The sequence below is a fragment of the Aphis gossypii genome, chromosome 3 (genome assembly GCF_020184175.1).
Source record: "Aphis gossypii isolate Hap1 chromosome 3, ASM2018417v2, whole genome shotgun sequence".
In the NCBI taxonomy this organism is placed as follows: Eukaryota; Metazoa; Arthropoda; class Insecta; order Hemiptera; family Aphididae; genus Aphis; species Aphis gossypii.
The window spans coordinates 33,577,268-33,594,836 of NC_065532.1; the positions used below are offsets into that span (position 1 = coordinate 33,577,268).

General features: G+C 25.1%; 1 protein-coding gene across 1 annotated transcript in view; it reads right to left on the reverse strand.

The window, feature by feature from the left end:
* The window catches only part of LOC114118990 (zwei Ig domain protein zig-8-like), a 221,587-nt gene extending 204,739 nt beyond the window's left edge, over window positions 1-16,848 (reverse strand). Inside the window, exon 1 of the mRNA XM_050202814.1 lies at window positions 16,298-16,848. The gene's annotated coding sequence lies outside the window, so the exon portion shown is untranslated. The remainder of the gene's footprint in view (window positions 1-16,297) is intronic.
* Between the last annotated feature and the right edge of the window lie 721 nt (window positions 16,849-17,569).

The window sequence follows — 17,569 nt, forward strand, 5'->3', positions numbered from 1 at the left end:
ATAATAGATATATAATATCACGGACTGTAATCGAGATCGTAATAACAGACGCGCGTAACCGGTAAATTAACCGAATGATTGCGGGTGTTCTACATTATCAATTTTTGGTGTAATAAATAAAAGTATTTAGATAATAAACGCTTTTATTAAGTGGCTTTTGGTCCACTTTACGACACGATAATACTCTGCCAACTGCTCCGTTCGGCTTGCTCGGAGCGCAGTGGTAGGAACGACGACTTATGGTGGTACTCGGTGCTTTAATGCTTTATACATTAATATTATATTATGATATTTTACTATAGTTTTGTAGTATTATGCAATGTTTTTTTTTTTTTTATTTAAAGGGTGGATTTATAAATTTTAGAGCTGTATATTATAAAAGTTAAAGGAGATGAGTAGTATCGGTCATGAATAATACCACTTTAAAAAAATCTTAACATACGAGTGCATAGTTTTGGCATTAACACTGATGAGTGAAAAGTTAAGAACGATAAGAACCTATACAAAAATTACCCATCAAAACATTTTATTTTAAACTTGTTGTAATCTAATTTCATTTTTCTAATTGTTTTTCTTTCTTTAAAGTTACTTTTTGTTACTAAAAGTCTCATACAATTTTGTTTTCAAAAACACCAAGTGGAAGTGAGCTAGTTATTGGAGCTTATCGAATATATTTTGGTACCGTTAAAATAGTCTTGGGACTTTATCTAAAAGTGGTTACAGCATAATGCCCGTTAATTGATATAAATAAATAAATAAATATTATAATTTATAACCTATCATATTCATTATTATTTGTCAATAAGCACAGTATTGTATTAATTAAGTTTATTGTTTATTGTTTTTTTTTTTAATTTATTGAATAAGTTTTATAGCACTAATGTAACTAAGATATTAATCAAAAAGTAAATAAATACCGGAATTATATTGAAAAACAAAATAGTAAGCAACTTAATGTCTCTTTCTTTCTCTCTCTGAGCCTTTTATTTCAGATATTCGAGTTCTAAACCATAAACGCATAGAGTTTGTTATTGTTTATAAAATAAGCATTAAAGACAGCACAACATCAAATATATTATGTGTGTGAATGAGTGCGTGCCAATGTTATAATTTATATTATTGTTGGCGTTTTTACATTAACAACGAGCCGTGCACAGTTAATTGTGTTATAAGTATATTTCGCACCGGCAGCTATGTATAATAATATGATTTATAATAATATACTAATACAAATGTCGAGTTTATGAGGGCCTAGGTAGTACCGTTCGCTCGGGCGGTGTAAGTGGAATTGTACAAAGCTACTCTTCCGGGACACATCACAATTCTATTGGATTTGTGCAAAAGTATTCAGGAAATATATTATTACTATAAATGTTATTAAGCTTACATTATCGCGTGTATTTACATAAAGAATCTCATGTAAACAATGCCTTAATATTATCATTATGTTTATATAAAGGAATGGGTAATTCGCTTCTATCTTGGTTTAGGTCCTACCTTTCTGATAGGAAACAGTTTGTACAAATTCATAACACTCACTCTAACCTCACAAGTGTAACATCAGATAAATTTCAAGGTGGGCACTTAAGCCATATGCTGTTTAATTTGTTTGTCAATTCTATCTCTAATTACGTTTCTAATTCTCTATTTTTTTTTTTCCAATGTTTATGTTTCCTAATCGATATTCAAACGAGTAGTTAAAATAAGTCATTTTATGTTGATAATTATATAATATATATTTTAATATAGTATTATTATATTTTGCAGAATTTGTAAATATCAATAAATGATGAAAGCGGAGAAGTAGTATTGTTACACGTAGTCTGATTTATTGTCGCTTGTTGTTGATATATCATGATGTTTATTTATAACTAAATCAACTATCTTAAAAATATTTTTAAAATAATACTTGATAGTTCATAAGCATAGCGTAAATATAAATGTCAAACTAGTTATTTTCATCTCTATTGAACAAAATAATTGAAACGTCTATCTGAAAATTCTATATAATTTTTTTACTATAAAACTTTTTTGTTTATCAATACTGGATGATCTATTTAACATAGAACATTCATTATTTCAGAAAACACATACTCTGAAAATACTTCTTTTGCCTAGTTTTAAGGTGTTTAAAACAACATTTTTAAAAATAATTTTATATTTTTTATCAGGTGAGTTTTATTTTCTTTTGAATGACTAAATACAGGTTAGGTAGAATACTATTTCAATTATTTGGATTTATAAAAATACAATTTCAAACAAGTATTTAAAAATAAACTAGGCACCCACAACTTATTTAAACTTTAAAGTTTTAATAATTTGACAAGTGGGCTATTTTTAGGGTACCCCTATCGGGCCTTATATCCCTTCACATATTTAAACTTTAAATGATTTTACATCATAACTCATAAGCTGAAATTATATTTGCCTAAATATTAAGAAGGTTGTAAAAGATGACTATCGATTACATTTTTTTCCCCTTCTGCTAAAAGTATAATGAATATATTTTAGTTCTATACTATTTTCTATATAATTTTGTATTTATAAGTATCTGCTATCTACTATAGAAAAATGAACATTTTAAATAATGGTTTTTTTTTTATTAAGAATGATAATATTTAATGAACTTAGGATAACAAACCTTATATTTTTACCAATATAATATTAAACAATAATAAAAAAACTTGGAAATAAACAAGGATTTATAATGAAGATGCACATAAATACCCTAGTTTCTACTATATTATATAAGTAATTATATTATTTTTGCTCGCTTCTTACCGAAACTACTGTTTTATTTTTCGTATTATAAAATGTTGATCATAATCATAATATTTCACATAGTTGTGTCCAAACCACAAGATTCCTCATCGATATGTGGTTAACTGGTATAGTTAACAAAACGTTTCTAAAAATATACCAGTTTAACATTGATGTGGTATTCGAACGCAATATCAATTAATTGCAGTATACTTCAATTGCAGAAGGTTAAACGAGATGACAACCTTTGGTTAACCAGAAAATGTCCATTAGTTTATTTTTATCAAAGATATCATTTTTCTAAAATTCCAGAATTTACGAGTAACGACTAACATATAAAGTGTTTTAAGGGTCCTCCACACCAACATTTGTTTTCTCTGTTAATCTCCCATATAGTAAAGAACAAAAATACTCCGTACTTCCATGATTTCGACTCTCTGGTTCAGTTTAGAGTAAGGACATCTATTATAAATTTTATGAAGTACAATATTTTTTGTGCATTGACCGGATAGATTTTTAATATTTACATTTTTCATAAATATAAGTATATTTTAATTTAAAAATAGTACGATTATTTATAGCCATTAATATTCGAAAATTTAAATATTAAAAATTTATCCGGTCAGCGCACAAAAAATATTGTTCTTCATAAAATATATAATAGGTGGCTTTACTCTAAACTCAATCAGATAGTCGTAATCATAAAAATACGGAATATCATTGTTTCTATATTATGTGGTTTATATACAGAAAAAAACATATGTAGGTATAAAGGCCCCTTAAAACAAATACAATCATGTATAAAATGATATTGATTGCTCAAATGTGTTTCTTTTTCTTCTTAATTGACGTTTATCGTAATTTGTGAAAACACATATTAAAGTTTATCTATATGTTCGACCAAAATTTATCTATTCTTTATACTTTTTAGTTTTTTCTATTGCTGATGGAGTGATACTATTATGGTGCTGTTTAATAAAATGCATTTTTTAACTGATCTGAATAATGACTTTCATAATATTAAAAACTAAGATGAATCAACATTTTTTTTTATGAATCAAATTTTTTAGACGTAGTTTAACTTATTTGAGTGACAGAAAAAAAAACGAACAAAATAAGTTTTAATATTTCTATAATTGAACAAAAAAATTATAATAAGTAATCGGTGTTACTCTGATATGGTTCAGTGTTTATCGATAGCCACGTAACAATTTATTGATGAATGTCCACTCAAATAGAACATGCATAATATACCTATAATTGTAAATATTAATATATTAAAATATCAAATATATATTTATTTATTTTCAAAAGATACTTAGTTTAAAATATGTTAATATATTTTAATTAAAAAAAGTGTGTACTTGTTTAATACCTATATACTATCATCTAAGTGTATAGTACTTTACTAATTTATTCAAATTATATTGTATATAAAAAAAGCAAATTATAATCAATAAATCATATAATTTATTATTATCATAATGAAGTTAAATACAACAAAATATGTATTTCCATAGTTTTCAATCTTTTACCAAACATAATTCTGTATATAAATGTTTGAGTCAGTATTTAATTTATTTTTTTCAGTGACTACAGTAAATTTATTAAATAATTCTCATCGTAAAACACTTATTATTTTGAAAATTATTAATTGTTCTTAAAATAAACAATACAACATTTAAATATGTATATAAATATATTTGTATTATTTTTTATGTGAATAATTTTGTAAATATCGTCATACTATGTTGAATTAGAACATTAACTATTTATTTCATGAATAATGAATAACTAAATAATAATACTTTTTGGAGTGTTTTGATGTATACAGATCGAATTTTAGTAGTAGTTAATTAATAATTGTGTGTAGAGTTGTAAATCAAATAAATTAAAATTTCAAATAAATCAGTAAAAAATACATTTAAATCAAAATAAAATCAGTATAAAAATATATAGGATGTTTCATAAAGAACGCAGTTTTCAAAATGCTAGGTAATTTTTTGTTGTTAAGTTGGTGGCAATATATTCTTATGATTTCTTTCATTTATGATTGTTGAGGTTTTTATTTATTGTGTTTAGTGATAGTTATTTTGTTTATTTGTCGTCATGGAGCGGAATAAAATTTAATTAGTTAATTGGGTTTTAACGAATCAACGTTCTGTTGATTTTGTGAAAAAAAAATCATCCTTAGTGATAAGGCACATTTCCAGCTTAGTGGATATGTCAATAAACAAAATTGTCAAATTTGGAAAAATGAAAACCCAAGGGTAAGCATGATGGAGAAACAAATGCATCCTCAACGAGTAACCGTTTGGAGTGGCTTTTGGGCAGGTGGAGTGATAACAGTCACTGCGTGTCGGGCGATTAGAGGGGGCAGATGCACGATATTGTATTTTACGCTTAAACCTCAGTCATAGTGAGATAATATGTACCATTTAAAGTGTATTTCTTATGAAATAAAATTGATTTATAGCAAAATTAAAAATTGCGTCCTTTATGAAACACCTTGTAACACCCTGTATACTAAATAATTAAATTTAAAAAAAAGAATTTATCAAATATAAAATATAATATTCAAAATATATATGTTTGTCCGACTCTCTAGAAATTCTTGGTGACATATCTGTTCTTAAGAAGAAATGTTCCCGGTAATTTTCAAGGGTGTCACCTTAAGCCTAGAATATTATTAGGTCTATAAATATGTGTTGTTTTTGCTCGACATACTGTCATAAAGAATAATTCATATCCGACTGAGCAGGTTTGTGCATATTGTACCTTTTCGAAGGATGATATGTATCTTACACCCCCCCCCCCACACTACCACACCAATCTGTAAGATTTTACTGAATGTTGACACCAGCATGTAGCTTTATATAATAAATTCTAACATGTAGATGTAATCCAGAGAATTATTCACCTAGGTAGGCTAATCGACCTTGTTCGATGGCTCATGTATTGACTAAGTGTAACAATACAACAGTTAGTAGGCATATAAAATAAATAAGGATAATTTATTACTTTAATGAAAAATAATTATATACAACATATCTGATTTGTTATAAATAAATTTAGTGGAAAAAACAATACATCAATTTTGGTGAAAAAAAGTACAATCATTACTTATCAGCTCAATCAATGAAATATACAAAATTAATATTATACAATACTGATTTTCATCAAATGAATAAATTAAAAATATAATGATTATAATAGATGAAAAAAGTTACGATTTGTATTTATTTTTTATGTCATTATACTAGCCCCTGGTGTATCATAGTATACTGTTTACATTATTATTTTATATTTAAATATAAAATTGATATAAATCATACTAAATAGAATTATAAATACACAAATTAATATAACAGTATATTTTTTGTTTGTTTGGAATTTAAATGATTGAAATATTTTTATGATTGTTTTTTTTTTGTCATATATCAAATTATTAATTAAGCATCTAAACGTATCTGTATAGGTAGGTATACACTAAAAAAAAATAAATATCTACAGTCACAACACATGTATTATTTAGGAGTAAAGATAAACGTTTAATTGGGGACGTCCGTGTGTACATTATTATACGCAAATATAATGTAATCAAATACGTAAAAAATGTACTGAAAAAAAAATTAATTGAACAAATCAAATTAATAACACTAAATACGTGTAGAATAAAATAATAAAACATAAAAATTTAGTTAAGGAATAATAAAGTATATAATTACCTAAAAGTGTATAAATCCTTTAACGCCAAAATGAATAATATATGCCTATCATTATTTGTTGATTTTAATATATTGTGTTTAATAGTGAAAATTTAAGTTACAATGGTTTGTATACACTTATTGTTTAAAAGTTCTAAGAAAATATTGTGAAATATAATATTGATGTTATATAATGAAGAGAGTGAAATAAAAAATCTACAATATTTTCACGAACAAAATTCTTTAAGATAAGAAATCTTCTTTGTTCAGTAACTATTTATTATACATACATGTTAGCTCTTTGAAAATGTATCTTTTCAAAATTTATTATACGCATTAGAAAAGACTATAGATAAGTGTTGAAGACATATAAAAATTAAATTACTCGTGATTTTAACTGAATTCCAATGCGAGTTCTTTAAAACTTAGTGATTTATCGCAGATTTAAGAAGAAGTTTTATCACAACATAAATAAGACGTGGGCATAGCAATGACTTCACCAAAATTATACCTGTATAAGCTGTATTACTATTATTTCAGATTTCTTTATTTACTAATCAAAAACCAAAGACGGTCATAGAAATAAAAGTTGTTTTACTAAATTGGCACGAATAACAATACAAAACCAGACAACGTTAAACATTATAAAATATAAATAAAACAAGACATTGTACAAAGTTATTTTAAAAGTAAAATAAATTAAAACATTTCCTGAATAACTGAAGTATTTTGAAGATCTTGTTATACTTATAAATTTATAATAAGGAGATTTAAAAATAAATAAGCTCAAACTAATTGAAAATTGTTTATAAAACTATTAAAACTTCATGTGAATTGTAAGTTTTAATACCATATGCATTTTGTTCATTAAACAACTTTAAAAACATAAATTAATAAGAAAAATTGGGAGATAGGAATTAACAATTTTTTATTAAATTATCTATATACAATATTATGTATCATAAATTATAATATTATGAGTATATAATCTCAAGTTAATGAAAACATAAAATGAAATTCATATTAAATCTTATACCAGGCTAGTTTATTTTAGTAGTTATCTAGTAATCTGTATTATATATGGGAATTTATTATATTTAAATACAATATATTGCTAGATATTATTTGATAAATTTATATAACAACATGTCAAATATGACAAAAAATAACATTCATTTTAATTTATCATCTTTAAATCGTCATCATTTAAATTATAAGATACATTTTATTCTATTCCATTGAAAAAATTAAGAACTTACATAAGTACTACACCTTTGTTATTACACAATTAATTTATTAATTACTAAAATATGTTCTCATATTTTGATATTTCTACACACACGAAGAAGTTTTGTGGGTATATTATTCATTGAACCATAAATATACTATTATTCTATAAGGGACCAACATATTTTCTTATTTAAACCCTATTATTATAATTGTCTAAATACGATCCATGAGTATATATATTTTATTCATTTTTTTTTTTACAAAACTTCGAACTTATCTAAACGATTAGAGATACTAATTCATTATAATTGAAAATTTTAATTAGTAATATAATTATTGTATGTAAAACTGATTAATTATATAGTACACATTTTATAACTTCATGATTATTATTCAGTTTAACTATATTTTATAATGAGACATTTAAATGTATTTAAACATGTTCCCTTTTACTTTAACCATTTAAATGGTATTTTCTTATCACATATTTAAAATTATCATTTTTTTAATACCTATATTGTAAATCTAATCCAATTTATTTTAATACTAAAAAGAAATATTTTACCAAAGAAAAAATACAGTATCTGTCTCTTTTTTTTTTTTTTTGTTTTATTAAGATTTTCTTACAAGCATGAGCGAAATTGGAAAAATAAAACTTGTAAAGTAACTTCTACTCTGTACGTTACCCAATCTATGTGGAGTATGCCACTTGAAACTTTTGTATCTTTTTACTATTTTAAAATGTTTAAAAATATATGACTTCGAATAAGAATCAAAATTTCTGAAAATTTTAGAGAAAAAAATAGAAAAATTAAAGAATTTTATTTTTACGTTTAAAATATTTAAAGAGTATAAGAAATAACGCAATAAACAAAAACCAAAATATATTTTTTAATTAAAATAATTTTTGGTTATTGGTACATTAAGCTATAATATACTATTACAGTTTGTCAGTACGTACTAATTTTAAATTACTTTATCTTCACAACTAATGCCGAGCGTCAAATTTTAATCGTATCAATATTTAAAGCATAAAAATACATTTTTTTTTTAGAAATTTAAAGTATGTAAGTAAAATATAAAAAATAAATAAATATAGTTAACTAATTTAAAGTACTTTGTTCTCCATAAGATACGTCATCAATATAAATATATTATTTTTTTTAATATGACAATCTTATGAATTTATGTTTTTAATTATCATTAAATTGTAAATTAAAAATTCTGATTTAACATTATGAATTATGATACGTATGTTTCAATAGTGTTATATATGGATATTAATTACAATAAAATTTAGACACATGTAAGTATTTTATAAAATACGATGAGACACACAATTCAAGTAACTGTTGAAATACAACTACGTACCTACCTATGGTAATTTGATTTAACATACACCTAATAAGGATATCGTACTCAAAAATCTTACTCCTAGGCCCTACCCTTCTATGCTTAGAAGTTATTCTTAATTTCAATGACATTATAATTACCTATAATAATTTTAATATTGCAATATTGGTGAGTTTTTTAGACGTAACAAGATTTGTAGGTTAAGTGCACTTGTTCCAAATATTTTATTTTTAATAATACAAGTAAATATAACTGCGTTAGTATACATAGTTTATAGATTGAAACAAAAATTACGAACTATTTTTTATTAAATAATGAAATGTTTAAAATTATTGGCTCAAATTAAAAGTAAAGTATTTTATATTCGTACCTAATTACAGTATTTGATAGTTTAGCAAAACAACAAACTTCGCTTTTACAGCGTATTCTAGTGAAATTTTAAAGGAAATAAGTACAATTCAATATATTTATCATAATATAACATACTTTTTAAACATTATTTTTCTTGTTTAGAATAGAATATGTATTCGCAATTTTGTACAAATTTTATTTATAAATATTTTGTGACACAATAGAACAGTATGGGATATTTAAAGACGTCTTTTTTGTGCGTTGAGTTTCAATGCAATAGGTTATTTTTGTTTAAGTTTTCGATTTCTTAAATGTAGGTACAATTTTAACATTTCTCAACATAAAATGAATGCTAATGAATTATACAGTTGTAATGAAATTGGCTCATCTCAAAAGGATACTCAAAAGTATTTTTCAAATAAGTTGACAAGACTATATGCGTAAAAATGTTAACTAAAAAACTATTTTTGCATACCTACTTTAATCCTAAATTGTATTTAAAAATAATTAAAATAAATTAATATTAGTTTTATTTTCTATTATCGTGTTAAAAATTGTAAATATAGATATTCATCCACCATTATACTCCCACAATATCAAATCATGTTTTTTTGGTTTTCTTCCATAATAAAGTAAAACTTTGTTGATTTTTATTATTAAACGGAACTTTAATTTATGTTACTAAGCATTGATTTTTATGTCAATTGGAAGCTTTGTATTAAATAGGATGTTGTACAACTAGATTTCAGCACTAAATTCTACATTCAACCCCGAGTTCCCCCATCTTGTTTCATTAAGGGTTTTATTATCTTACTAGTTATACTATACAAATCATACAAATATTATTCTAAGGAAATAAAATATAAGATAAACTGAAAATTAACTGGTTGACTTTAAAAGATTTAAATTTAAATAAGATGAATATTAATAATCATTAAAAAAAAAAAAAAAAAATTAATAATATCTGTACTTAAAACACACATGATTAAAATTTGAACATACCGAAGTATTAAATAAATCAATCTCTAACCGTAAGTGATATTTAAACCTAAAAGTTATCATTTTTTTATAGTTTATCTAATCTTTGATAATAATAATAATCCACTGTTGAAGCAAATTGAATTATAAATAAGCGAGTGAGCATTTATATTTGTTATAAGTTTATAAGTTTCTTATAATCTTATCTGGCTTTTTTGGCTATTTTTTTGTAAGTTTTAGAAACTTCTTTGTTTATTATTCCTATTCATGTTCATATTTAATTAATAAAAAAGTTAAAATGTATACTTATTAATTATAAGTTAATTTACGAATTTATTTTTGTGCATAATTAAAAATAAATTTATATGCATAATATGCCTATTATATATATATACATAAAGCTATATAAATAAAACTATATATACCTACCTATAAACATATTTTGTATAAGTTGTTCGATAAAATATTTTAATTAAATAAGTAGCTTTATTTATTTATAAAAAACTATTTCATGTTGAATTTAATTCTTCACAATCAGTATGTTTCTCTAACTGGTTATACGAAATATATAATAAAATATTTTTATAAGGATGTCTCACATTCGTTACTTTTATAGATCAAATTATTTCTTATGGTTAATAACTGAATCTGATGTCAATTATTTAAATTTTTTTGTAGATGATGAAAATGTCACAAAAATAATTTTAGTTTGAAAACAAAAATGTCTTTGATAATGCACCAATAATGTTATTATCTATATCGTGTAAAATATGGTTTCTCAATTATTTTGTCTTCTGTCATGATTCGTGGAACGAAAAACTGATTTTATATACGATAGGTTCCAACAATCATGTGATAACTAATGATGCTTCTATAAGCCACGTAATTGCGTTAGAAATGGAAATTAAATATATTTTAAAATTTTAACTTGCAACATTTTCATTTACCCACCTTAATATTTCATAACATTAATTTACATAATTTTCTAGTAGTTATTAATTAATAGTTTTTTAATGTTATGCAAGATACAATTATTAAAGAACAAAAGTATCATAATTCGTGATACTTAAAATATTTAACAATTTAACAATTTATAATATTTATATTTTATAGTACAACATTTATGTTTCTGTTTTCTAATTAGAAATTCAGAAATTACGTATAATAATATTTGATATAATATTTTCTGTAGATAACTAGTATTCCGTATTGTTTATGGCCAATAATTATTCAAGTTTATCAACTTTTTTTTTAATTTATGAATATTAAGTAATAATTTAGTTTAATTATTTGGATAAGTAATATCAAAGAATAAATCATAATTAAGAAAATGAAAAGTATTTCATACGTGAAATTCGTAATCATTTTGTTAATTTAAAGTCACGGTTTTTGTTTAAATTTAAAAATGTAATGTTTGTACATTTTGTTTTTTAAATTGCACACTATAGTTGCATAGAATTAACTCGTTAAAACAAAGTAAAATAAATCAATTAAACACCTGTAGTACAAATTTACCGTATCAAAATTTATTATGTTAAGATAAACAATTTTTATGTATAATTTTTCATACATGTTAATGAAATGTATTAAGTTTGAAAGTAAAAATTAAAAAATGTTTCCTTAAGTACACAATACTCAAAAGAGATAAAATAAGCACATTTTCTAAAATGTATCTATACTTAATCTATAGTTCCTTACTATTATAATAATTTATAAAATAAAATAATAATAATAATTAAGAATAAAAAATAAAAGAATAAAACCACTTAAAAAAAAATCACGTAACGAGTCACTAGGTACTATAAATAAGTATATTAGTTACGTTGATTTTTAAATATAATTTAATGTAGGTTCTTCAATAGTATTTCGCAATGAGTATTCCAACACCAATAGGCAAAGAATTAGTAATACAACTAGGGAGAGCGAGAAACAATTAGGCTACTTAGTATTTAAAGTATGACATACCTAGCCTCCAAAAATGTTAAGATAAAAAAAAATTAATATTGTTGCAAATTATAAATTATAAGTTTTATTTTATTTTTCATTTCAATCAGAAATGTGTAAACGATACGACAAATTATTATTATGATCGTTCAATAGAAAATTCATTGCAGCTAATATCAGTTATCTCAATAAGATTAATATTAACTATTTGCATCATATTTCTACATTAACTACCTATTATCAACTCCTCGATATTGCATTAACCATAGCTATACGTAGCCTCTGAAAGATATTTTCCTTCGTTAAAAGTAATTAAATATGGCTATGTTCTACAATGTTAATGGAAGATTTTCAAAATTGGCAATAATTTATGTTGTAAAAAATTTATCAAATGATAAAAATAGGAATGATATTTTGGATTTTTTTTTTTTTTTTGCTCAAGTAGAGCATTATAAGTAAATTACATTAATGTAATAAAATTCTTACAAATAAAATTATTCAAAATAAAGTAAATTTTTACTGACTATCGTGTTGTGTCAGTTATGTTTTGGTTTAAATAATAAAATACATAAAGAATAATATCAGTATCATATACTGACCCAATATACAATTTGTTCTTACCATCAAGTCTATGCGTCTTATCGAGCTCAACATGTATAGCGATTGCCTTTTTATACGACTATGGGTAATGATAGAGTTGCCATTTCATTTACTGCCGCGAACTCAGCTTGTGATTTTGTGATTGTGCCTACCAACTTTAAACCTTAAAACTTTTGTAAATAAAGAATATGGTTATTTTTACTTTAATAAAATCAAATTAACACATTCTATTATTCTACTGAGTAATATAGGAGAAATCATTATTTAGAATCAAATAGTTTGCTTAGTAGTATTATATTTACAATACGAAATAATAATAATAATAATAATAATGCATATTATGTTTCCCACGTGTTTATTTGTATATAGTATTGCAATATCAACTACTATAATATTATGCCAGTTAGTTGAATAGTATAATAATATATTAATTAATAATTGATAATATTTTTTTTTTCATAAAATTTCTTATTCAACCAGTATCTTATAATAAATTTTCATTATTTATAATAATTTATTGGCTATATTTGATGTAGTGAACTTTAAGTGGCTCGTCTGAGAAGAAAATATTTAATATGTGCTTCAGAGGTTATGTGTTTTCAACAAACCACTGGACAAAAGTAAGCATATATTTAGAAATGCAGATAAATTACAGGACACTAGGATAGAAGTCATGCACTCATGCATCACATACTTAGTATTTTTTTTTTTTTTTTGCTTAAACATACCAAAGAGAATCCTATCACTACGATCTACAAGTATATAAAGTCACCAAAGGCAAGCGTGCATGTTTTTTGTTTGGGTCTATGAAGAGCAATCACATTACCTACTAGGTGAGTTAAAGCAAATGTATAATTTATATAATATACAAACCGATATTATCAACTCACAATTGTATTATGTTGTAAATGCATACTTCGTCAATAATTTTCAGAATAAGTGATCATTTATTTCATCATTAAAACATACATTGGATATTTTTTGTTGGTAGTGATCTTCTACATTATGTAGCTAGGAGATATTTGTAAGTTATTTTATTTTAACCTATTTTTTTTTTTTTTAGAACGATCAGTTCAAAAATATGTTGGAACGTATAAAAATATATATAAGCCAATACATTCAAAACCAATTCTTATTAGAAATAACTGTAACTAAATACTTTTTTTTTATTAATTTTTCATAATTTACCGTTTTAACCACTCAATGGGGTTCAAATTTTAATGGATATTATATAATATTATTGCTGTATTTGTTATTTACGATACATTCATTGTATTGTAAAAATAATTCATATATTTGAAAATAAAGATTTTGTAATATCATATTATTATAGTTTGGTAACAAGACAGAAGATCAACCTTTAATAGTTAAAATAGTTGAAATATTTAAAAATAATAACAAATGTTTACAAATTTTAATAATTATGCAGTTATGATTTTTTTCTTAACATTTCACTGATGCGTATCAATAACTCAAACACTTCCACGGCCTTTATTAAATGATATCACTATTAGTACTCATATTGTAAAGCATTCCCTCAGTATTTGGAAATTTAAAATTAAATAATATTTAATATTATATAGTAGGAATTTTATTTATTTATATTATATCATTTAGCCTTAATCATTATATAACATAAAACAGTTTTTGTTTGTTGTTGTATCTTAAATAAAGTAGATACTAAGTATATTTCTCGCTTATTAAAAGCGACTATAAATATATACTACACAGCAAGCAAATTTTTGTTGCCTGCAATATTTATTAACATAAAATTGTGTCAAATTATATAATGTCTTTTATAAGACTTCCATATTAGTTTAACGAGTTATATCTACTATTATAATTTTGAGTATAAATCTTATTATTACTAGAATTGCGCCAGATATATAGGTACCACTGGTTAATAATGGTTAATGATTGACATTTATTAACGTCGATACCATATGAAATTTTATTTAAAAAATTATTTGTATATTATGTGTTTGACGTTTCGTCGAGCTCCAATCCGAGTGTAGGTTTTCTTATTTTAATTTTAATGTATGAAACCAATTCTGTTGATTTTTATAAAACATCTTTATGTTTGCTTTCGTTTTTTGTAACATTAAATGTATTTATACTTGATTTTAAATTGTATAACCATTGAAATTTCTTTTCTTTATAGAAGGTATAGTGATCCGTATAGTTAATATGTAGTGAATTCAATGATTATCATCAAATACAAAAAACGATTCTAAGCGAAAACGGCCTGTCGGCTATATTATGCTTTTGCAAACCAAAAGTAGTTTGATTAATTAAAATATTTTGCGTTATATGTTTTATATAGTTAATATCAAAAGGTTAAAATAATAATAATGAAAATTGAACTGATTGAGTAGTTTAATGAAAAACGCAGTAAAAATCAATAATCTAATGAGGTTTCAATATTTTTTTGTTCAAGCCAAGAGGTAATTTTGTTTTATTTAATTTTTTCTTGAAATAATATAAATATGAGACCCTCATCGTGTACAAAACGTTGTTTTTTCACAAACCTGTATAACTAAGTCCATAAATAAATACCTAATTATGTATATACCGATATATCTAGTACATGTAACACTTAACGATAATAAGTTGTTTCAACATATAACACGAGACTATAAAACGAAATACCTATGATAATCAAAATAATGTTTATCAAGTCACTACCTATTTAAAAACAGATTTCATAAAACTTTTGTTAGGTAGCAGAAACTTATAAAATAGCGTAGTACTTTTATATGGCATTCTAGAATTTCGTATTACATAAAATTGTATTACTTACGTTCTAAGTTTTCATCATATATTCATATGAATTGTACTTAAGACTACGGAAGTACGGAATAAAAATGTTATAAACAGGTGAGATTAGTGTGTTTCAGTGTTTGTTTTTTTTTTTATAAACACATTGCGTGTTAAAAGATAACTTTAATGCACTGGTTTATAGAAATTCCAAGGCTGTAACAAGTTCTTTGTGCGTTTGTCTTTAGGGTTTACAAAAGAAAACTCGAGTTAATGAATGCGCACTAAACAAGTGATTATTTTATTTCATACTCGGTTAGGTACTCTCGAAACGTGTATCTCGTAAACACTGTTCGACATGGATATTGTCATAAAAATATACAAACATGGTAAGGCACGGGCAATACCATTTCGGTTGAGCGGCTGTCATCAATAAAACACTTTATGTTGTATTTCACAAAACTATATCACTGACTTTGCAGATCGACGTAAATGTAATACAAATAGACAGGTAATAGTAAATAATAATATTTTTATTATACTATCGCCGGGTCCGGCCGTAAAACGGTAATGTCACGTGGAAAAAAAATGTTTAACAGAATAAAATGTGTATTTACCGATTTTTTTGTTATGCGAGGTAGATATTATGTGCAAGTTGTGCGATCCAATCGTTGTCCGCACGAGTCTCGACGGAGGTGTCGTCTCTTACCGGTCCCCGATGTGCTGCAGCAGATTCCGCCGGAAACGTTAATGTTTAACGATATAATAATTGTTGTACACACCGATCACCATAAAACAAAACAAAACAAAAAAAAAAAAAAAAGCAACGATCGCGACGACCAAGATTACTGCATTTTCTACAGTTATAATATAACGCGCGGCAATGGTATATTATAATAATTTTATGTGTTAACACTAGCAGACGCACGGGCGTGCTTGAAACATTTACGATTTTTATTCATTCGGCTTTCATTTTTTCGACATAACCGTCACGGCGACGACGTTTGCGTGTGTGATAACGATATCGTCGGGCGGTGCACGTTTAACAATACTATATACGATATTATACCTACGGCGATTACGACGGCGACGGCGGTGGCGGTGGGCAACGAGACGTTCGCACGACCCGTACCGGCGGTGGTGGCTTTTTAGCAACTGAAACCGCAACGCGCTACGTTCCGGGGCATACGCCTTCGTTGTACTTACATGACGGCGCGCACCGGACCGGCGCACGCCACGGGTGCAGTTATAAACGCGCCGGCCGATATCTTTACGAATATTATATACAATGTTAATAATTTTCCGCCGGGATCTGGGCCTAAAATCACGTACCACAGACCTTATAAAATACAAAATGTTGAGTGCCGTGCGATGACTAACAAAATTCGTTATTTTTTCTCCTTAATTTTAAATTTTATTCGTATAGAGTTTAATGTAATTATTAGATAGTAAAAATAAAAAGGAACCCGAAAAACCATAGTTAACTATAAAAATATTCGGAACTTTATAATGAATGACATGGTGAAAAATTGAATACCTATAACTTTTTACATTTTAACTACTGTACCCCTTTCGTGGTTGTCGGGGTCGGCATACACGTGTGTCGGGTATGGTGTATTTTTTGGCATAATAGATAGACAAACAATATTCACGATTTCATTATTTACATTCTGTAACAATATTCAAGTCGAGATCAACCTCTTTTTTAAGTTATCTAAGAAATAGTTGTTCAATATTTAAAATTTAATTTTAATAAAATCTTCTGCTGATCTCTAAAGATTCGAATACTTATGTATCTTATTCGCTGATACAACTCTAACAGTCGAGCACCAAAAGCTATTTTGTATTTTATGAAATCAGGTGATGAATCATGGGAGAGAGGATAAAGA